At 69.0% G+C, this 21,062-nt stretch overlaps 2 protein-coding genes across 9 annotated transcripts in view; one reads left to right on the top strand and one right to left on the bottom strand.

Moving 5' to 3' along the window:
* Nucleotides 1-8,038, bottom strand: part of FLRT1 (fibronectin leucine rich transmembrane protein 1) — a 61,237-nt gene extending 53,199 nt beyond the window's left edge. For all 4 annotated transcript variants that reach the window (XR_014796027.1, XM_084895861.1, XM_084895860.1 and 1 more), the window contains exon 1: nt 7,514-8,038. The gene's annotated coding sequence lies outside the window, so the exon portion shown is untranslated. The remainder of the gene's footprint in view (nt 1-7,513) is intronic.
* MACROD1 (mono-ADP ribosylhydrolase 1) overlaps nt 1-21,062 on the top strand; it is a 115,758-nt gene that overhangs the window by 76,809 nt on the left and 17,887 nt on the right. The gene's annotated exons all lie outside the window — the stretch shown is intronic.

The raw sequence follows: 21,062 nt of genomic DNA, 5'->3' as shown, positions 1-21,062 counted from the left end.
GGGAGCCGGAGGGCCGGTGCCTCCGGGTCCGGAGGGCTCTGCACAAGGCCCAGCCCGCGGGAGGCTCAGGGTGGGCTGTGAGTGACGGGAGGCCCGGCTGCGGGGCGGCTGGGCGGGCTGGGAAGGTCAGAAATGCCAGGCCGAGGGTCTCGTACTCGATTTTTGAGAAACAGGAGCTACGGGTGGTCTCAGCGTCAGTGAGCGACTTGACGAAGCATAAACTCTAACCCTGGGCTGGAGGGGTGGGTGTGGGGGTGGGCATGGGGTGGCGGGCACGGGGCATCAGGGCTGCTTTGCCATAACCGCCTTTTGACGACGGCAGCCAGGGGTGTGCGTGAAGGGGGCTTGGGCCAATCAGAGCCGCCCAGAGCCCAGAGCCAGGCGGGGTTTAAATCCTGCTCTGTCCGCCCGCCTCTGTGCAGTGACCCCCCCTGAGGCTTTCCCCATCTGCCCAGGGGTAACGCAGGCCGTGCCCCAGCGCCATGGTGCCGCCAGGCGTCAGCCGGGGGTCCTGTTCCCGCCTGGGGACGAAGGGGGCGCCAGGTCCCTGTGCAGCCCCCACAGGAGCCGGTCACTGTGCTGAGAGGCTGGGGTTCCAGTCCCACCCCTGCCACCCAGAGGCTGGGTGACGGTGCCTCAGTTTCCCTGTGTGTCCAGGGCAGTGATACGGTTCCGCCAACACAGACGCTGTGAGCACTAAACGAGACGCCGTCCATGATGCTCACGGCGAGACCCGGGTCCGAGGGGCTGGCACTGGGGTTGGTTCTGAGGCCGCTTCCTGTTCTGCTGCGTCCGGGGCGCGGGGACGGGAACGGCCACAGCGCGGCAGCGGTGGGGAGGGGGCTCCTCTGTCAGCCCCCCAGCAACCGTGTCCCCTCCCATCCCGAGACCCCAGGGGCCGTCTCTCAACTCCACACCCTCAGGGCCCGGGAGGCCGCCGCCCCCACCCGGCCAGGTCAGGGCAGCGAGAGCCACACCCCCGCCCAGCCCCGCAGGCCTGCTCGGCCGAGCTCCAGGGCCCTCAGCTGCAGGTGGGTCTGGGGCCTCTGAGCGTCAGGGCCCCGCCACCCTCAGCCCCCAGAGGGCGCAGCCTTCACCTTCCCACCCCCTCCTCCCTGGCCACGGCCACGGCAGCCCAGCCGCCCCTCAGAGCCTTGCCCCCCACCTCCTGGCTGGGGGTGCTGGGCTCCCATCGCGCCGCCCAGGAGCTGAGTAAATAACGGCACTTCCCTCGCCGCTCTGCGCCCCTCTCCCTTCCGCACATAAATTACCGCCGGCCGGGAGGCGCCGTCGCGGGAACAATGAAAAGGCTTTTAATAGGATCCCGGCGGCAGGCCGCCCGCAGCCTAACGGAGACCGCGCGGTGACCCAGGCCGCTCCGCCACCGGCCCTCGCTGCCCGGCTGCTCCGGGGGCACCGGCCGCCCGGCTCCTCCGGGGGCACCGCGGGCAGCGGGCGCAGCTGGCCCACCTGCTGACATCGCAGCGGCATCCGGGCCTGGAGAGAAATGCCAGGCCCGCCACCCAGACGGGCACCCGGCCTCCCGCAGCCCGAGCCTGGGCACATGCAGGGCTCCGCGGCCCAGAACCGCGTGCCGCCCGACCCTGGGCCGGTAGCAGGGGGGAAACCGAGACACAGCCCCGCTGGGACTGGGGGGCGGGGGTGTGGCCTGTCTCCCTGGGGCAGGTGGGCCCTCTGTGTGGGGTGCAGCCTCCATGAGGCGGGAACGGCCCCCCACTGCCCCCACTCTGTTCCCTGGCAGCCCCCCTCTGCTGGCTCCAGGCAGGTGGCCTGCTGAGTGCCCCGCTGACTGCTCAGCTCCCGCTCTGGGGTCAGAGGTCAGGCTGCAGGGCTGGCCCAGGGCTTGGGGAGGGGGCTGTCATGCCTGCTTCTCATTCCTTGCACCGCCCCCTCCCCAGAGAGGGGCCAGGGAGAGCGAGCAGGCAACGGCTCCGTCTGGAGGGGCACATTGGAAGGGTTAGGTGTGAGCCAGGGTGTGCAAAAGTGCGTGTGTGTGTGTGTGTGTGTGTGTGCGTGCGCGCGCGCGCGCGAGAGAGAGAGAGAGAGAGAGAGAGAGAGAGAGAGAGAGAGGGGTGTCAGCATGAAGTCCTGGGTCCCTGTCCTCACCTGGCTCTGCTCCGGCCTCGCCCACCTCAGGCAGCTCCTGAGAGTGACTCTGCCACCCGCTGAGCCTAAGCCCCCACTCAGCTGGGGGGGCAGCCCCGCCCAGGCGCCCTGTGGCCTGCGCTGACCCCGCCCGCCCTGGCTCTGACTGGACGGCCCCTCAGGACCGGGCAAACCCCCAGGGCCCTGGCAGTCCAAGCAGATTTCCTGAGCCAGAACCAGCCCCTAAGTCCGCCTCCCGAGGGGCATGCTGTAAGCCAAGGTCACCCCAGAAAAGCCCGCGGGCAGCTGCGGGCGGGCCGTGTCCCGGGAGGGCAGCTCAGTGCCTGGACTTCACCCCCAGGGTCCCAGCGGCGGGTCTGGACCCCCTCCTGCCACCCGCCCCGCCTGAGCGGCTGTTCAAGGTTTTCGCCCTTCCGGGGCAGGACAGGAGGGGAGTGGGAGGGAGCACCGGCCGGGAGTTCCCAGGGTAAGACAGACCGACCTCTCCCTCGGCGAGCCTCTGCCCCCCATCACCAGCCCTGCTGCCACTCAGGACCAGCCGGGGTTCCTCCCACCCCAAGCGACCCTGGGTGCCCCCTCGGCCCCTGAGAACTCGGCTCTCCCTCCTCTCCCTCCACAGGCAGCCCTTGGCAGCCTGGCAAAGCCCATCCCGTGCCCGTGCCCAGCAGCACTGCCGGGACCTTTTCCCAGGCCTCGTAGGGGTGAGGAGTGGAGGGCGGCAGGGGGCAGATCGACAAAAGCAATTTGCTCATGCAGATAAATGCCACCTCCTCTCCAGAGTCAGCCCCCTCCTCTCTCCCTCTCCCTCTCCCTCCCTCCCTCCCTCCCTCCCTCCCTCTCTCTCTCTCTCTCTCTCTCTCTCTCTCTCTCTCTCTCTCTCTCTCTCTCTCGGTGGCTAAATCTGTTGTACTCTGGTGCCAAGGATGAATCCAGGCAGAAGGGGGAAAGGGGAGCGAGGCGGCTGCTCAGGATCAGCAGGCAGAGCAGCCGGGACCAGCGCCTCGGCGACCCCGTCTTAATCCCGGTTTTAATTAAGCACAAAGCCCTCCGCACACAGCCCTGCGCCGCCTCCCGCTCCCTCCGGCACCGGCAGCACCTGGCCCCGCGGCCGGATGCCTGGGTCCTGGCTCCGCCTGGGAGGCAGTGTCCCCTAGCGGTTAGCTGGGCCCCAACAGCTGGTGCCCGTGCCTCCAGGGGACTGGCCTTCGCTCCCTTGTTCCCAGCACCACCCTCTGCCCAGGCCCAGGCTCCGCCCGGGGGGCAGTGAGAGCCAGGAGAGGGCTCCTGTGGCTGCCCCGTCCCAGACAAATGCTCTCCCGCCGGCCCTTCCGATGCGGGCCCAGTCCGTCCACGTAGGTGGGTGCACAGGCCACCGGAGGACGGGCGGATGGTGCCGAGGCAGGCCCGGGTGGAGAGGAGGAGATGGCCTGGCCAGCAGGGACCCAAGGAGACGGACCACAAGCTCTGAGCAGACCCCGGGCAGGGCCTGTGGGTGCCACGTGCCACCAGCACCCCCACCGGCACCCCACCCAGCGTCCCCAGGCAAGCCCCTCTGCTGGTTCTGCCTGCCAGGCCCCTACCCTGCCCTTCTTTTGCCGCCTCCTGCCCCAGCTTCACGCCTTGGCTCAGCACCCCCTTCCCTGACCCCAGCGCCCACCTCCCAGGCTGCCTTCCCACCGTCAGAGCCCAAGGCTCCAGCGTGGGAAGGGGGTACCTGGTGGCTGCCGGACCCCCATTCCCAGGCTCCCTGAGGGCAAGACCTAGGCTGCTTCGATTGCCCTTTCTTCCCAGAGCCCAGCACCTGGCCTGTGCAACACCCCTCCTGAGCGGATGGATGGATGGATGGATGAGCAGGAAAGGAGGGCAGAGGGAGGGAGGGAAAGACAGAAGAGCCAGGGTGCTGAGCAGGCTGCCTGGGGGCCACCCTCCAGCTGAATCAATGCCTGTCTCCAACCTCCCACCCACTTCCCCTTCTCCCATGGGCTGGCCCCGGCCCAGCGGGGTGCGGGGAGCACGCAGTCTGCAGCCCCACACTGAGGCTCAAACCCGGGGCTGCAGCACATCCGGCGAACACCTCCCACAAGGTGAGCCGAGGCCCCAGGTGCTGACATCATCTGCGGAGCGGCTCACCCGGAGGGCCAGGCCCCGGGGGCCGCTGTGCGCGTAAACAGGCACAGCTGAGGCTCCGCAAACACAGCCTGCCGAACAGGCCGCTGCCCTCCAGCCTCCACTGCAGCCCCCGCCGCTGCAGCCCCCGCCGCTACAGCTGCCCTCGGGGTGCAGGCCGCTGGGGGGTGGGAGCCGGTCAGGGCACCCTGCGGTCACGCTGTCTCCCCCCCCCCCCCCCCCCCCCCCGTCTCCTCCGCCATCGGTCCACGCCCCTCACCAGCCTTGAGGACAGAATGCAGCTGCCTCGCACCCTGGCCCAAACAGGAGCGGGCCTGAACTTTGGAGGAAAAGAACCCAAGTTCTGGGAAGGGGACCCCCAAACCCACACAGAGGGCTGTGCATCCAGGGCAGGAAGCAGGCCTCAGGCCTGAGCCAGCCCCACCCTCCCAGGCCCTGGCAGCCTCTCCCGCCGGTGAGCACCCTGAGGCCACCCCCACCCACCCCTCTCCCAGCACTGAGACCCTCCGGCCACGCCCCCAAGCCCTTCCCTGCCAGACACAGCGCATCCCATGAGGGTGCCCCCACCCCCCCAAAGCCTCACCCCTGCGCGTTCCCACGTCACTGGGGCCAAGTCTGGGCAGCAGGCGGTGCGGTCCCCGGGGCTTTGACGGCTGGGGGCTGTGTCAGTCCTTCCTGCCCCTCCAAGGCCAGCGTGAGCGGGGGGACCCACGGTGCCCACACTGCCAGGAATAACTGCGAGAACCTCCCAGGCGTCATCTCCTGGTGGGCGCCCCCAAGACGGGCACTGACCCACTTTGTGGATGAACATGTCAAGGCCCACGAGATCCGTTCATTCAGTCAGCAGGCCAGGCAGAGAGACACCCCCTCAGGAACCACAGGTGCTGGCACCCCGAGGCCAGAACCCCCCACGCCCCGGGCAGGCCCATCTCAGACATCAGGCCGTTCCCCAGCCCTGATTCCAGGGCAGCCTGGCCGGCTGGGAAGGCAACTGCCAGCAGGTCCCCGACTTCCAGAGACACACAGCGGGGCCACCCGCCCTGCAGGACAGGGCCTTCCCTTGCTCCCCACCACCCTGAGCCACCCGCCCCTCCCCTGGCGGAGACCAGCCGCCCCCAGAGGCCCAGGGCCTGCCAGCATGCCGCCCCCAGCTCCCTGCTCCCCCCCTCTGTCCACCTGACGGGGCAGAGGGGCTGTGCCCAGCAGGCCCCGGGGGCCTCAGCCTCCCCGGCACCAGGCCAGCTGGGCCTCTGCGGCCGGTCTGCGGGCTCCGGCCTGCCTCTCCCCCTCCGCACCCACCATCTCAGGGCCGCCTGGGGTTCCCACCCATCGCTCGGCTGACTTGGAAGCGAGCACAGGCACCACCGGCCCATCTCTCGTGCCCGGCGCTCCCACACCAGGGTGCCCACCCATCCTCACGGCCAGGACATGCCCCCTGCAGGCAAGGAAGCGGGGTCCCCAGGAAGCGGGGTCCCCAGAGGTCAGCAGTGCCCCAGCTCGGCCGCCAGGCCTGTGTGCGGGGCTGTCTTTCGGGCTAACGGCCTCCCCACGGAGCCCTGGCAGCACCCCTCCCGCCGCCTCCTCACAAACAAGCTGCGGGCTCCCAGGGGGCTGCCAGGGAGGGCGCCACTGCTGACCGCCAGGACTCTGACCCCCGACCCCTCAGCCCTCGGGGACCCCTTCAGCACAGGAGGGGGGCATCTGTCCACCTCACCCCTCTTATAAGGCAGTCCGCACCCCGCCCCCTCCCCATACAATACAGCCTCAGGAGGCGGATACAGTCAACTCCATCTCACCAACTAGGGAAACTGAGGCTGGGGGGAGGGATTAGACCCAGTAAGAGGCGGCGGCGGTCCGGGGCGGCGGGCCTGGCTTCAGCTCCCGCTGAGGGGGCGTCTTACAGAGGCATCAGGTCGCAGTTGTGTGAGATCGCGGGGCTGGGTCCATGCACAGCCCGCACACCCCTGTGCCTCCGCTCCTGCTCTCAGGCCTGCCCGTGGCTGGCCCTGCAGGCGGATGTGGCTCCCTCGCTGCCCACCCTGCCGTACAGCACCTCCCGGCACCGGCCCTGGCAGCTCAGGCCATTTCCCTTTTACCCGCTGAGGAAGCCGAGCCGTCGCCCACGGAGCCGTCGGCCGCTGACAGGTGACGTGTGCCTCTCGGGGCGGCAGGGAGAGGGGCACTCGGCTTTCCCTCCAGAAACCCGCGCCCGAGCCCCGAGCCTGGCCACCTTCCCCGGCCGGGCCTGCCCTCGCCCACCTCCCTGTGCCCGTGGAATCCGGCATCCTGCAGGGCTGGGTGCCCCGACCGTGGCCAGAGGAGGTGCCACCCCAACTCCTGAGCCACCTGGGGGGGGGGGGAGGAGCAGCAGAGGCAGGTCTCTGTCCTCCCTGAGGGCTCAAGGCCCATCCAGGGTGGCGCAGGGCTGGACTCAGCGTGCCCTCTGCCCCCGCCAGGGCCTTCTTCCCATCAGGGCTCCGGCTTGGGCTGCAGGGCCTGGCACACCCAGCTGGGCTGTGCCATAAGCCCTCAGGGCACCTGGACGCCTGGGCCCGTTCCCTGACGCCTCAGCTCCAAAACTTTCTCCACCGAGACCTCCCATCACCAGGCTCCCTGCAGCTGGGACGCTCTGCCAGCCCCTTCCCTGCCCTCCGGCCCGCGAGGAGGGCGCCTGCCCGGCCTCGGGCTGGGGGGGTGGGGGCTCGCTGCCCTGGGACGAAAGCACCATCCGTCCCCGCTCCAGCGCCGGGTGCACCGCCCGGCCCGGCCGCACCGGCCCACGGCCCCGCGCGGGAAGGAAGTTGGAGGCCGCCGGGCCCCCCCTGAAGTCGTTTTAAAAATAAAACCTCCTTCCAGCCGTGACTCACGCAGTTGGTGGGGACGGAACGCCGCGCCCGGGCCGGCCGGCTGCCTCTCGCCGGGCTCCCCGGCCCTGGTTCCTGGGTGCGAGGCCGGCGCTGTCACCAGCCAGCCAGCCTGACCCCCGGCGGCCGGGCCGCCCCGGGGGCGCCGCGCGGGGCTCGGCTGGGGTTCGGTCCGCGCCCCCGCCCTTCCCAACCTCGGCTCTGGGGAGCGGAGCCGCCGAGCGCCCGCGCCTCCCCGCGGCCGGCCCGCTCCGCCGGCGCCCGGCAGTGGCCTCGGCGACCCCCGCCCCAAACCCAAGGCGGCGCGGCCCCCCGGCGCCGGGTCAGACCGGGCAGCCCGCGCCCCCGGCCCCGCCCCGCACCCCGTCCCGCTCCGGCCCCCGCGGTCCCCTCACCTGCCGGCGGCGGAGGCGGTCTCCTCGGGAAACTTTGCGGCGGCGGGAGCCTTGGGGCTATTCCGCGGAGCCGGAGGGCGCCGGGGCCGGCGGGCGCCCGCGGAGCCGGGGAGAGCGGCCCCGGGGTGCGGAGCGCGGCGGCGGGCCCGGGGCGGGGGGCGCGCGGCGGCGCATCTGCCCGGCTCGGCGCCCGGGAGCCGCGGGGCCGCGGAGGCGCCGGCGGGGGCGCTCGGCGGCGGGGGCGGCGGGGCTGCGAGCGGCGGCGGCGAGCGGGGCGCGGGGCTCGGGCTGGGCGGCCGCTCTCCCCTCGCGGCGGCGGCGGCGGCGGGGGCCGTGCGTGCGGGCGCGGAGCCGGGAGGCGGGGAGGAAGCGGGAGGGAGGGCGGGAGCGGGAGGGGGAGGCGGGGGCGGGGGCGCCGCGCTGCGCACTGGCCGGCGGGACCGGCGCGGGAGGCTGCGCGCCGCGGGGATTGGGGCCGGCGGGGAGAGCCGGCCTCCGCGTCCTCCGGCCCCGGCCTCCGGCGAGAATGGCAGGAGGCGGAGGAGGAGGCTGGGGACCGGCCCCCGGGGCGAGGGGGAGGCTCCGAAGCCCGCCTCCAGCGCGGGGTGGGGGGGGGGGCGGAAAGGGGTTCTCGCTCTCACAGCCGCCCTTCCACCCCTCCTCTCCGCACCCACTCATTCATCCATCCTTCAGCCACCTAGCCATTCATTCATTCACCGCCCACCCACGCATTCATTCACACAGGCACCCACGCGAGCCTACCCCTTCCCCTGCCTGGCGCCCTTCCCCACGCGGACCCCCCAGCGCCCAGGCTCCCAGCGACCGCTGCCTAAGGGGGCCGTGCCGGGTCAGGCCCCAGCCCCGCCCCCCAGAGCCGGCTGTGACCTTGAGCCTTACTAACCTCTCCAAGCCTCAGCGTCCAGTGGAAAAATGGGAGCATGAACCGCCTGCCTGGAGGGCTGATGTGAAGGCTGAGGGAGACCTGGACCAGGAGGGGGCTGGGCAGTGCTGGGCACACACTGGGGGCCTGGGGAGAGACTGCACCTGTTGTGTGGGGTCTGGGGGTAGGGGTGGGCCAAACACCCTCCCTTAGCCAGGAAAGTGCCTGCTCCGGACAGTCTCCGGGATCCTAGGGAGCCTGAGCCCCATCATCCCTCCTGCCATCCTTTCCCTGGAGCCGAGGCCCTGCCTCTGCCTAGAGCTCCCCCTTCCCCAGGCCCCACTGCCAGATGCCCTGCAATCCGGCTGGGACCCCTCTCCCCAGAACCAGGCCAGGCCTGTGTCCCACCCTGCCAGGGGCCCAGCCATCCTGCTCTGCTGTCGCCAGGGTCCGGCCGAGCCACCCCGCCCTGTGGAAGGAGGGATTCTCAGGCCCCTGGAGGGAGAGAGATGCCCCACCCCCACCCCATGCGTCCGTCCGCATCCCTCCCGCCCCAGCCCCGGCACAGGGGCTGTCACCTGTGCTCGCTGTGGCCACCCCGGCCTCTGCCATTCCTCCCCCCCCTCCCATTTCCCTCCCCTTGACTCCCTGCCTGTTCCCTTCCCACTCAATTCACCAAGCAGCTATTCTCCTCCCAGTTTTTATTTACTGCCCTAACATTACACCAATAAGAGGGAAAGAAAAACCACCCGCAATGCCACCGCCTGTGGCGTCAACAGCCTTTGTTTCCCGCGCCCTCTCAGGCCTGTGCGCTCTGTTCCGTTCCGCCCGCCCAGACCCCAGAGGGCCCCGGCCCTCGGGCTCCGCCGTCCCTCCCTTGTGGCACTGGGCACGTGGCTCCGGAGTTACGAGCGTGTCTTCTCCTCGTCTAACCGCGTCCCATCCCTGCCGCCCACCTGCCAGGCGCGGGGCTGGCCCAGGGCACTCCCAGCCGCGCAGTGGGATGGAGGGTGTGCGTCCAGTTCTGTCTGTGGCTCTTCCATATCCCTGTCTCACCTTCATGACTGTGGTCCTAATGGCCGCACGATACGTCACTCACTCTGTGCCGGGGGCTGGGCACAGCTCACAGAGCATCAGGGAGGTCCGCTGTGTCTGTGCACATTGGGGGACACCACAGACCAGTGTCAGTCAGGGCCTGCTCCATCCAGCCCTGGCAAAGCAGGCCCCCAGCCAGGGGCACGGGCGCCAGGCAGCGAGGGCGAGCTGAAGCCCGCCTCGTCGCCCAGGACACCGGCCTCGTCAGCGGCGACCACCCCTGCCAGCTTCCCCGGGAGGGGCTCCTGAGCCGGGTCTTGAGGGCGGGGGGGGGTGGGGGGGGTGGGGGGGTGGATACGCTGGAAGAACGGTGGTTTGGAGAGAAGGCGCTCTCGGTCGGGCAGAGTTTGGGGGGTGGAAGTCGGGGGGCCATGGTGAAGATGAGGTGTGGATAGGTGTGCGGGGCGTGAACAAGCTGGGGGGTGGGGTGGGGGGTTCCGGCCTCGCTCGGGGAAGGACAGGGTGCCGGGGAGGGAGTGTAGCACAGCCGGGCGCCGTCAGCTACGGATTCAGAAAGGTGCTTGCTCATCCAACAAGCGTTTGCTAAGCGCCTGTGTGCACCGGTGACGGTGAGGCTGGTGGGCCCGGCCCAGGGCCCGAGCTCGTCTTCGTCTTCCTCTTCCTCTTTGCGCTGGCACGGGAGATCTTGGCCCAGGCAGCAGTCACCTGGGTCATTGTGGCTTCGACCTGGGGCCGGACAACCCAGCCCCCCTGCTCCTAGGGCTGGCAGGAGGCTCCCTGAGGCTCCAGGAGGCAGTGCTCGGTGTGCTGTGAAGTGACAGCACGCTCACCATAATCAGGTTGTAGTCAACCACGGTGGTGCCACCCTGGGCCCTGCCTGGGTCTGGGCGGGGTTGGGGGGCAGGAGAACCTCATCTCTGCCCTCCCAGATCCCCAGGGTCCCCTGGGCCTGGGGATACCTGAGGGGGCCCCCAGAGAACCCCAGCCACTGAATGCCTGGTCCGCCTGGCTCTGACCGGGGCCCCAGGGATGCCCTGGTGCCCGCAGGGAGGTGTCCATGGACCGGCCTGTGGCCGGTGGGCAGGCTGGCTATGCACACCTGCTGGGCATGCCTGTCAAACACACGTGCCGGGCACACCAGCCCTCACCAGGACGTCCGTCCAAGCAGCTTCTCAGATCCAAGCCTTGAGCACCGCGCTCCCCACCACCACCTGCTGACCCTGTCCATCCTGCCCACCAAGGCGGGCTCCTCCCCGGAGCTCAGGGTCCGGAGCAGGAGCGGCAGGTGGACCCCGAGCAGACTCTGGGGGAGCAGGGAGCCAGGCCCCCAGCCCGGGGAGAAGCCCAGAGTGGGGCACCAGGGAACGGGTGCACCAGGGGCCGGGGGTGCCAGGGAGCAGGTGTGCCAGGGGGCGGGTGCGCCAGGGGGCGGGCCAGCAGGGACCAAAGCCAGCGGGATGGAGCCAGCGCAGCCTGAGCGGGGGCAGAGGGACCACAGAGGGTGGGCCAGCCGGGCCTGGGGAAGCTGCTGGCAGGCGGGTGGCTCCTGCTTCAGCCTCAGTGCTCCCGTCACTGACACAGGCCCGCTGCCCTGCACCCCGCCAAGAGACCCCGCCAAGAGGCCCCGCCAACGCCTGCCCACCCCTTAGTCCAGGGCTTAGCCTTCCTGCCCCCCTGAGCCCCACCTTTCCCCAGGAGCTCCCCTGCTCTCTGCTCCTCGGGCCTGTCCTGGGAGCGCTCAGCTCAGTCCGTGGTCACGTGTGACCTGTGGGCTGTTTCCCACCCGCTGGGCCGCTTTGGCACGGCTGGGAGCGGGCCTGGCTGGCAGGTCCCCCGACCCCAATCCCCACCCCCACCCCCGTAGTGCAGAGAACAGTGGCGAAGCCTGGAACAGGCAGAGGCGTGCTCTGTGGACATCCATCTCCCAGCACCTGAGGCCACAGCCAGCATCCGCCGTAGGCCCGTGTGTGTGGCAAGAGCCGTCAGGTACTCGCAGTGGTGCCAGCTGCTCCCGCTGGAACTGCCCAGAGACGATGTTCCGGCCCCTGGACAGGGCAGGGAGTGGTCTGGGGTGTGTACGGGGGAGGGTGATGGGAGTGAAGCGGGCGAGGTCCAACCCAGGCCTGGGCAGAGGCAGGACTGTGCCCAGGGCCAGGGTTCCAGCCAGCCCCCTCCCTGCAGGACAGAGGCTCTCCCTCCTGGTGGCCCAGAGCCGAGGCCCAGGGCTGGGGCTGGGGGGTCACTCAGGGCCCCTCACCTGCTGGCACAGGTGCAGCCGGCCTGGCGTGTTCTCTGCTAAGTGCACTGCTGAGCCTGGGCCGAGAGGAGGCACAGGGGAGGGGGAGGGGGCAGGGGAAGGGAGAGGGAGAGGGTGCCAATGGGATGGGGGGGGGTTGCCCAGCAACCACCAAGCTGCTGGCTGCGGCTGCCTAGGAGGGATTCTTAAAGAGCTGAGCAGAAAGCCTGGGCCTTGGAGGGGCTGAGGCAGGGCCTTGCATACCAATGGCTGCTACTGCCGCCTCCTCTCCCTCCCTCCTCTCCTCCCCTCCTCCTCCCCCTCCTCACAGCGCAGCCCGGGCTGGGAGGTCAGGAAGACAGAGAGGAGGGGCACCCAGCCTGGGGGGGGGGGCAGTCAGGGCAGGAGCCAGGCTGGGCCTGGAAGGGGTAGGAAGGCCGCCCTGAGCCAGGGAAGGGGGGAGCGGGGACTCCCCCTCACCTGGCCCTGCTGCCGGCTCTGCTTCCACTGAAGGATTAACCTGCTCTGCCTCTTCCCGCTGAGTGACCTCCAGCGAGCCCCCTTGCCCCCGCCGGCGCCCACGTCTTTGGGCCTGAGAGTCCCGTCAGGTGCAGGAGCGGGAGGCAGGCGGGCAGGCCGGCAGGCGGGCAGTTTCCGAGGGATCCTCCGGGTCTGCCTGGACGCCCTGGCAGCCCGGAGTGCCCTCTGTCCCCAGGGAAGAAGGTGCAGGAGGATCCTGTCCTCCGAGGCCTCAGTTTCCCATCTGTGCACGAGGGTCGGGCTAGGTCAAGGGCACCTCCGGGGTCCAGGGAGGAGCCCCTGGATTTCTGCACAGGAAGCTGCCCAGGCTCCCTGCAGGGGTGGGAGGAGGGGGCAGGAGGGAGATTGGGCCACACTGGGAAGCCGGGCCCAGGCTGCTCCAACCCCGTCTCCCACGCTCCTCTAACTGGTCCCCGTGGGTGCAGCACTGCCTCTCCTCCCGGCCCCCTGTCAGCCCTGGCCACCGCGACCCCCAGCCCCTGCCCCAGGCCCACCCCCCGCAATTCCCTCCCGCAGCTCGGAGAGGGTGCTTCTAAAGTGCAGGCCCCACCTGCTGCTCCGCCCCTGCCCGGCTCCGCCCCCTGCCCTCACCTCGGCCACTCCCCCTGCAGAGCCCTCCGCTCAGCTCCCCCTCCAGACCTGGCCGCCAGACTGGCCCAAACCCATGTCTGCTGGGCAGATGAATGGCACAGAGAGCAGTCCTCGGTGCCGAGCGTGTGGGCCTCGGGGCACAGAATGGCCAAAGGCTGGGCCTCTCCCAAGCTGTCAGCTGGGAGCACATCGGCAGACAAACCTGAGGATGAGACCAGGACCATGGGGTGGGCTCCCGCAGAGCATACAGTGTGGTCAGAGGGACAGGGGGCATTCAGCGGGGTCCCGAGGGGCCTCCTGGAGGAGCTGACCTTTCACTGAGGCCTGAAGGGCGAGAGGAGCCTGTTGGGAAAAGCTGCGGGGAGAGCGTGTCAGGCAGGGAAGCAGCAGGTGCAAAGGCCCTGGGGCACGAACGAGCAAGGCCTATTGGAGGAAGAGAAGGAAGGCCAGGAAACTGGGGGGGTGGCAGGGGGCAGAGTGTGGGATGTAGCCAGGCATCCATGGAGAGGAATATGGATTTTTATCCTAATGTAATCGGAAGCTATTTGAGATTTTTAAGCAGGAAAGTGACATGACTTAATTTATAGTGTAAAGCGATCATCGGAACAACCACTTTGGAGAGCAATTTGGCAAAAACTAGAGAAGTAAGAGATGTGCATACCCCCCCGCCCAGCAGGCCCGCTCCCAGGTGCACGCCGACAGAATTCCCAGCTTGTGTGTGCTGCACACCGACCTCTGGCCTGTGGGGGGCAGGTGGGTGAGTGTGGGTGGTCCTGCCTGGAGTACCTCCCGGCAGTGGTAACAGAGGGGCCAGAGCAGCCGGGCCGGCCTGGGCTCCCCCCGGAGCAGCCCCCTAATTCACACCCGGCAGCACCGTCAGGAACAGGCAGCCTGTATGCAGGGGGCTCCTCTGGGGGGGGGGGCGCTTCAACTCTTCTGTGATGGAGTGTTTGTTGGGCTGGTGGTAGGTCAAGGGGCCGTGTGTGTGTGTGTGTGTGGTCAGTAGATAAGGTTGCTGAGAGGATGAGGATGAGGATGAGTGAGGGTGAGGATGAGTGAGGGTGAGGATGAGGGTGAGTGAGGGTGAGGATGAGTGAGGGTGAGGATGAGTGAGGGTGAGTGAGGATGAGGATGAGGGTGAGTGAGGGTGAGGATGAGGGTGAGGATGAGTGAGGGTGAGGATGAGCATGAGGATGAGTGAGGGTGAGGATGAGTGAGGATGAAGATTAGGGTGAGTGAGGGTGAGGATGAGGATGAGGGTGAGTGAGGATGAGGATGAGGGTGAGTGAGGGTGAGGGTGAGGATAAGTGTGAGGATGAGGATGAGGATGAGGGTGAGGATGAGTGAGGATGAGGGTGAGTGAGGATGAGGGTGAGTGAGGGTGAGGATGAGTGAGGGTGAGTGAGGGTGAGGATGAGGGTGAGGATGAGGATGAGGGTGAGGATGAGGGTGAGTGAGGGTGAGGATGAGGATGAGGATGAGGATGAGGGTGAGTGAGGGTGAGTGAGGGTGAGGATGAAGATGAGGGTGAGTGAGAGTGAGGGTGAGGATGAGGATGAGGGTGAGTGAGAGTGAGGGTGAGGATGAGGATGAGGGTGAGTGAGGGTGAGGATGAGGGTGAGTGAGAGTGAGGGTGAGGATGAGGATGAGGATGAGGGTGAGTGAGGGTGAGGATGAGGATGAGTGAGGGTGAGGGTGAGGATGAGTGAGGATGAGGGTGAGGAGGAGTGAGGGTGAGGATGAGTGAGGGTGAGGGTGAGGATGAGTGAGGATGAGGGTGAGGATGAGTGAGGATGAGGGTGAGGAGGAGTGAGGGTGAGGAGGAGTGAGGGTGAGGAGGAGTGAGGGTGAGGATGAGGGTGAAGAGGAGTGAGGGTGAGGATGAGGGTGAGGAGGAGTGAGGGTGAGGAGGAGTGAGGGTGAGGATGAGGGTGAGGAGGAGTGAGGGTGAGGATGAGGGTGAGGAGGAGTGAGGGTGAGGATGAGGGTGAAGAGGAGTGAGGGTGAGGATGAGGGTGAGGAGGAGTGAGGGTGAGGAGGAGTGAGGGTGAGGAGGAGTGAGGGTGAGGAGGAGTGAGGATGAGGGTGAGGAGAAGTGAGGGTGAGGAGGAGTGAGGGTGAGGAGGAGTGAGGGTGAGGGTGAGTCAGGGGAAGAGAGAAGGAGGCCGGGCCCGCCTGGCTGTTGGGGGGACTCTCTGCTCCTCCAAACGCACGGTTTGTTTTCTGTTCAGTCAGCCCCTGGTTTTAGATAAAGCTCAGAGGAGGCACGGAGCGGCCGGCCACAGTCGGCTGGGGGAGCCTGAGCCTTGTCCTGGGGGGACTGAATGGCGGGGTCACACCCACACCGCCCGGGGCCCTCTCCAGCCCCTCCCCTCCCCTCCCCCCCCCCCCTCACAGCTCCCTCAGCCCGCCCCTCCCCTGGGCTCAGCCCCTCATTCCTGCGGAGAGGAGACTGCCCGGCTGGCTGGGGCCCAAGCCATCTCCTGGTAATTGGGTTTCAGGGATGCTCCTGCTCATGGTTATGCTAATGGGGGGACGCTGAGTGCCTGCCCCCCCCCGCCGCTCCTGGGGGAGGGGGGCCCCGCCACCCCCCCTGCGCTGCAGCCGCAGCGGTCCCTCCGAAGCCGAGGCCGGGCTCCCTGACTCACACTCTGGCTCCCGCTCCCCAGCCCGCTGTGTGACCGGGCGTCACTCGCCCTCTCTGAGCCCCCAGTTCCTCCTCTGTGAAACGGGGAAATCGCACGCCCTCGCGGGGCTCCGGGGAGGGAACCGGACGTGAGAGATCCACCTGGAGCCTGGCCCGGCGCCGGCCGGCGGAGCGCTGGCTGGGTAGACGGTCATTAACTGTGTTGTTTGCATTTGAAGTCTGGAAGGTCCTGAGGAGAGGGAGCAGGGCGAGGGATCTGGTGAGGGAATGGGGACCCTTTCCTTCGGCTTTTTGTTTGCGTGAGTGACGTTATGTATTAATAGCTTGTCCATGGAATTCCAGCATAACCAGCACCAGCAAGCGGAAGGTGACTGTGACGGGGCTGGGTGAGTGGGTGTTGAGGGGCTTGGGGGTCTGAGAGTTTGGGGTCCAGCTTAGGGGCCACTGGCTGGGAGGCTGGGTCTCTAGGGGCCGAGTCCAAGGCACTAGGCAGGAGGGGACAGCGGAGAGGCCCAAGCCCGCAGGAACCACTGCCCTGTCCAGGCTTGGAGCGGAAATGGCTGCCGGGGTAGCTTCTGCAGGGAGAGGCCTGGGGTGGAGGCCTGGGGTGGAGGCGTGGAGGTGACAGGCCTGGGGGTGGAGGCCTGGAGGTGGAGGCCTGGGAAGGCCTGGGGGTGGAGGCCTGGGGGTGGAGGCCTGGGGTGGAGGCCTGGGGGTGGAGGCCTGGGGGTGGAGGCCAGGGGTGGAGGCGGTGGAGGCCTGGGGGTGGAGGCCTGGGGTGGAGGCCTGGAGGTGGAGGCCTGGGGGTGGAGGCCTGGGGTGGAGGCCTGGGGGTGAGAGGCCTGGGGTGGAGGCCTGGGGGTGGAGGCCTGGGGGTGGAGCCCTGGGGTGGAGGCCTGGGGGTGAGAGGCCTGGGGTGGAGGCCTGGGGGTGGAGGCCTGGGGGTGGAGGCCAGGGGTGGAGGCGGTGGAGGCCTGGGGGTGGAGGCCTGGGGTGGAGGCCTGGGGTGGAGGCCTGGGGGTGGAGGCCTGGGGTGGAGGCCTGGAGGTGGAGGCCTTGGGTGGAGGCCTGGGGTGGAGGCCTGGGTAAACCAGGGAGGGCGCTGCAGAGGTGAAGGAGGGAAGGAGGGAGGGCACTGCAGAGGTGAATGGGGGGTGCAGGCAGGACTGAAGGTTCAGGGGAGTCAGAGGAGGCAGGCCTGGCACAGGAACAGTGAGAGGGGTGTCCTAAGAGTGGGAGCACAGCTGGGTACAGCTCCCGACAGCTTTGAGGGTCACAGGGCTTTGCTCAGAGCAGGGTGGGGTGGGGGCTCAGTCCCCAAGGCACACAAGCCCAGGCTGGCTGAGCAGGGTGCTTCGTGTCCCGGGTTCCAGGGTCAGACCACGGGCTTCGAATCCTGTCTCCACCACCCTCCCCTGTGTGGCCTCAGTTTCAAAACCCTTCTGTCGAATGGAGCTGCACATTCAGCAAAGCCCCGGCTCTCCCTGGGGAGCTGGTGACCAACCTCAGCAGGAAGCTGCTCTTGTGAGGGGACCCCAATGCCACTGTCTCACAGGCATTTTCCGAGTTACCGTCTGTGCCCCCTGGACGTCCGGTCACCGACCTGCCCACCCGCGGACGGGGGGCCGGGCCCCGGGAGGCAGAGCAGCTGGCTCAAATCCAAGGTCACAGCGGGGGTTACAGGGCCGGGCTGGCAAAGCACAGACACGGCCCCTCCCGCTAAGCACTGTGGCCTCGGGCACGTCACGTCGCCTCGCCGGGCCTCAGTTTCCCCATCTGCAACAGGGCCTGTTCCGATGGTGAGCAGCGGTGCCGAGCGAAAGCCTGTGGTCGGTGCCCACCAATGTGAGCCCCGTGACCCCCCCTCCCCCGGGAGCGCCCCAAACCCGGGAAGCAGCCGGTAACGCTCGCTCACACGCTCGCGGGCAGCCCCCCTCGGAGGACGGTGACCTTGGCCTGAGGGGCAGAGCTTGTCAGACAGGGGAGCTGCTCCGAGCTGGAGAAGCTTTGAAGTCTCTCGTTTTATCCTCAGAAATCCAGCACGCTGTGCGTGCTCCTCACTCGGTGGGGGGTTTCTCATCTAAAACGTGTTTTAAATGGCTCGCCCTCCACAGCTCGGGGACCCGCCGCGGCCTGGGGGGCGGTGGGGGCAGCACTGCTTTCCCAAGAGCGACCCACTCCCCTCGCCTGCCTGTGGGTCAGTCATCCCCTCGGAGGTGCCCGGCGCCGTGCCTGGTTCTGGGTGCGGGGAGCAGCGGGCCCAGCCCGGGGGAGGCAGGCCCACGGGCAGCTGCAGGCAGGACACAGGCAGTGGGGGTGCCAAGAGGCTCCCCTCAGGGAGGTTTGGGAAGGGACCCCCGTCTCCATCGGACCTTCTTTCCTGCTCACCCCCTCTTGGGTGTGCCTCAAACCCACAGCCCCGCTCTGCCCCGGGGCCTTCACACAGCTGCCCCTCCCCGGCAGATCCCTGATCCTTCTGGATCAGCCCCACACCCGTCTGCCCTCTCCTCTCCCTGTCACCCCCTCACAGCCTCCAGTGCCCCGAATGGTTCCCTCTGTTTACTCTCCTTCTGTTGTTGTCACCCCCCTGGCCGGAGTGTGGTGCTGCAGGGCCTGGCCCGGGGGCCTGGGGGCCTGCTGGTCCAATGACAGAACACAGACTGGCCTCCAGAGAGGAGGACACAGGGCCCGGCCTTCCCGCCCCCCAGCTCCCGGCGGCTGGCCTCGGCCTCTCCCGTGTGAGGCCGGACAGCGGCCCCAGAAGCACGCGGAGCGGGCTGTGTGGCTCAGAGTCACGGTCACCGCTGCCCCCGCAGGCAGGCTCTCCCGGGCCAGGGGCCGGCTCAGCGCTTTCCTCAGGTCACCGATCCCCCTCCGGCAGCAGCCCCCGCACGTCCCCGCCCAGGGCGGGGGGACTCAGTTCCCAGCAGAGAGAGGCCTGGCCGCCTCCTGCCATTGCCCTTGGGCCAGCCCCGTGGCCTGCACCCCCCGCCCAGGTCCTCTCTGCGAGGCCCGGGGTGAGGGCCGGGCTCGGGCAGCCCCGCTGAGTGGCTCTGGGCACAGCCCTTGTTTGCTTTGTTCAGTAATTGTCAGCGGCACCTGCTGTGCACGGGCTCTGTGCTGGGAGCCAGGGCACCCTGTGGGAGACACTCGGGGCTGGGGGGGAGGGGGGCACTCACCTGGGAGGGAAGATGCGGAGGCAGCGAGTCACACCCCTGGGAGGGCGTAGCCAGGGAGACGCACTCCAGCCGGCAGCTGACGCTCCTCAAGGCTGACCCCGGCTGGGAGGAGGTGAGGTGTCTCCGGGCAGAGGGAGCGGCCGTGCAAAGGCCCTGGGGCGGAGGAGTGGGCCACGTCTGAGGACCCGGATGTGGCTAAGGGAGGGCTGGAGGCTCGGGAAGCAGTGAGGGGGGGTCCGCGGGCACAGGCCTGGGGATGCTGGGGACCGTTCTCTGTGCTTGGGGGCACCGGGCACATGGGTGGCACCAATGAAAGTGCTGTGTGGGGAGAGAAGTGTCCTGTCTCCTTCCGCGGGGCAGTGGCCACGGCCACAGGTCAGGAGCAGCACAGCCTGGGCAGCCACACACCTGCCTCGGGGACAGCGGGGGCGGGGGCGGAGGGCTGGGCCCCGCCCCCAGAGGAGGTGCGCAGGGCCTGAGGGCGTGGAGGAAGCAGGGGTGAAATGGGGTTGGGGTCACCGCCTGAGGAGCAGTGTGGGGCAGGGGAGGGCAGCAGAGGGTGTGGAGATGGGGAGTGAGTGAGCGCCCCCAGCCCCTGCCCGGTGGGCCACCATCGGGGGGAGAGGATGTGGTAGTGACGGGCGGGCGGGCGGGCGGGGTGAGGACTCACTGCCACCCCAAGGTCACCGGCCCGGCACCCAGCTGGGAGCGGTGCGCACGGCCAGGTCCACGGGCAGGGCCACACGGCCTGGACCACCTGCGCTGGGTGGGCGGGGGGCGACTAGCAGACTCGCTGGCAGTTTCCAGACCTGGCACCCAGCCCCCAGGGTGCCCCCTCGGTCCCAGTAGCACCCCCCCACCGCCCCTGCAAAGCCAGCCAAGCCTCCTCCCCTCCCTGGGCCCAGGTGAGGCCTGGCCCAGCCCCCCTTCCCTCCCCCGGAGCTAACCGAGCTTTGCTGGGGCAGGTGTGGGCCCCCTGGGCAGAGCCAGTCAGTCGGTGGCTTAGGCTGGAATCCGGGGCTCATCCCCACGCCCCGAACCCGCTCAGGTCAGGGAGGGGACGGGGGGGGGGGGGAGCGAAGAAAATGAGGGCCCACAGCCAGCTGTCCTGTTCCAGCCCCTCCCCCACGCCCCACTCCCCCCGTGAGCCCCTTTCCTCGCCTGGGAAATGGGCTGATCCCCTGTTGCTACTGGAGCCCGAAACCCAACTGCGGGGAGCAGAGGGCGGCAGCAGGAGGGGCAGGAGCCGGAGGCGCAGGGCAGCATCGGAGCTGGGGGCACACCCAGGGGTGCCCGTTGGTGCCTTTGGCACTGTCCCCCCTTTGCAGCTCCTCCCAAACCCCAGGCCATTGGCCCCGGGATCTGGCCCAGCTGAGCATCTCGGTCAGCTGGCAGTCCGGGCGGCCAGGCGGCCGGGAACCTGGGAGAGAGCCGGACACGGGCCAGGGGAGAGCAGGCGAGGGCCCAGGGTCACTGCCCTTCCCCTGCGTCCCCACCCGTGGACTGCCGAGTGTGCTGGGCTGGGCGAGGGCCCTGCAGACCAGCCCCGGGGACGCCTGCTGAGCCGGGGACAGGCTGGTGACCAGTCCTCTGTGCAGCGGCCCCGCCTGGCTCCCAGCCCTCCCGGCTCAGCCTGGGAAAGCCTTCTCCGGCCCAGGCCTGCTCCTCGGCCCCTGGCGGGCATCAGACCGTCCCCCGTTCCCTCCCCTGGGCGGGGTCACACAGGTGGGGGCGGCACTGCCCCCCGCAGAGGCCTGCAGAGCCGCAGGTCGGCGCCCCCTCCCCTCCTGCCCCTTCAAGGCTCCCTGCCAACCCATTTGGCAGGGAGCCCCCCGGCGGAGCCAGCTCGTTTGCAGCCGGTGTTAATTAAGAGAGAGGTGATGGGGGAGGTGGGGAGGGCCGCGGAGGGCAGCTTCCCAGCCGCCAGGACCGCCCTGAGGGCCTCGGGCGCCTGGAGCTGGACCCCCTGAGCCCGAGATGCCCTGTGGCTCTGGGGCAGGGCTGTCCCGGCCCGGCCCCCAGCTCTGCACTCAGACCTGCGGGCAGGGGGCGGCCTACTGCGCGCTCCGCCGTGGAGGGGAGGAGGCCAGCCGGCCCGGGCCCTGGGGAGGCCGCCCTGTGCCAGGCCTCGGGCAGGCAGTCTGCCTCGGGGTCAGCCCGCTGTGAGTCAGACAGACCCACTTCCAATCCTGCTCCCTCCTGTGCGGCTCAACCTGGGGCTCGGCTCCCCCGTCTGAAATGGGGACCGCGGCTCTTCCCGGGTTTTCCTGGTGAGCAGGCCTCCGCGGGCAAACAGCCTCCACGTGCAAAAAGCGCCTTCCGGGGGCCTGTGTGCTGGGGGTGTGTGCTGGGGGTGTGTGCTGGGTGTGTGTGCTGGGGGTGTGTGCTGGGGCTGTGTGCTGGGGGTGTGTGCTGGGGCT

Source organism: Pipistrellus hanaki (genome assembly GCF_964339955.1).
Source record: "Pipistrellus hanaki genome assembly, chromosome: 9".
Lineage (NCBI taxonomy): Eukaryota > Metazoa > Chordata > Mammalia > Chiroptera > Vespertilionidae > Pipistrellus > Pipistrellus hanaki.
The sequence above is the reverse complement of the archived record's forward strand: the minus strand, read 5'-3'. Positions and strand labels throughout refer to the sequence as shown.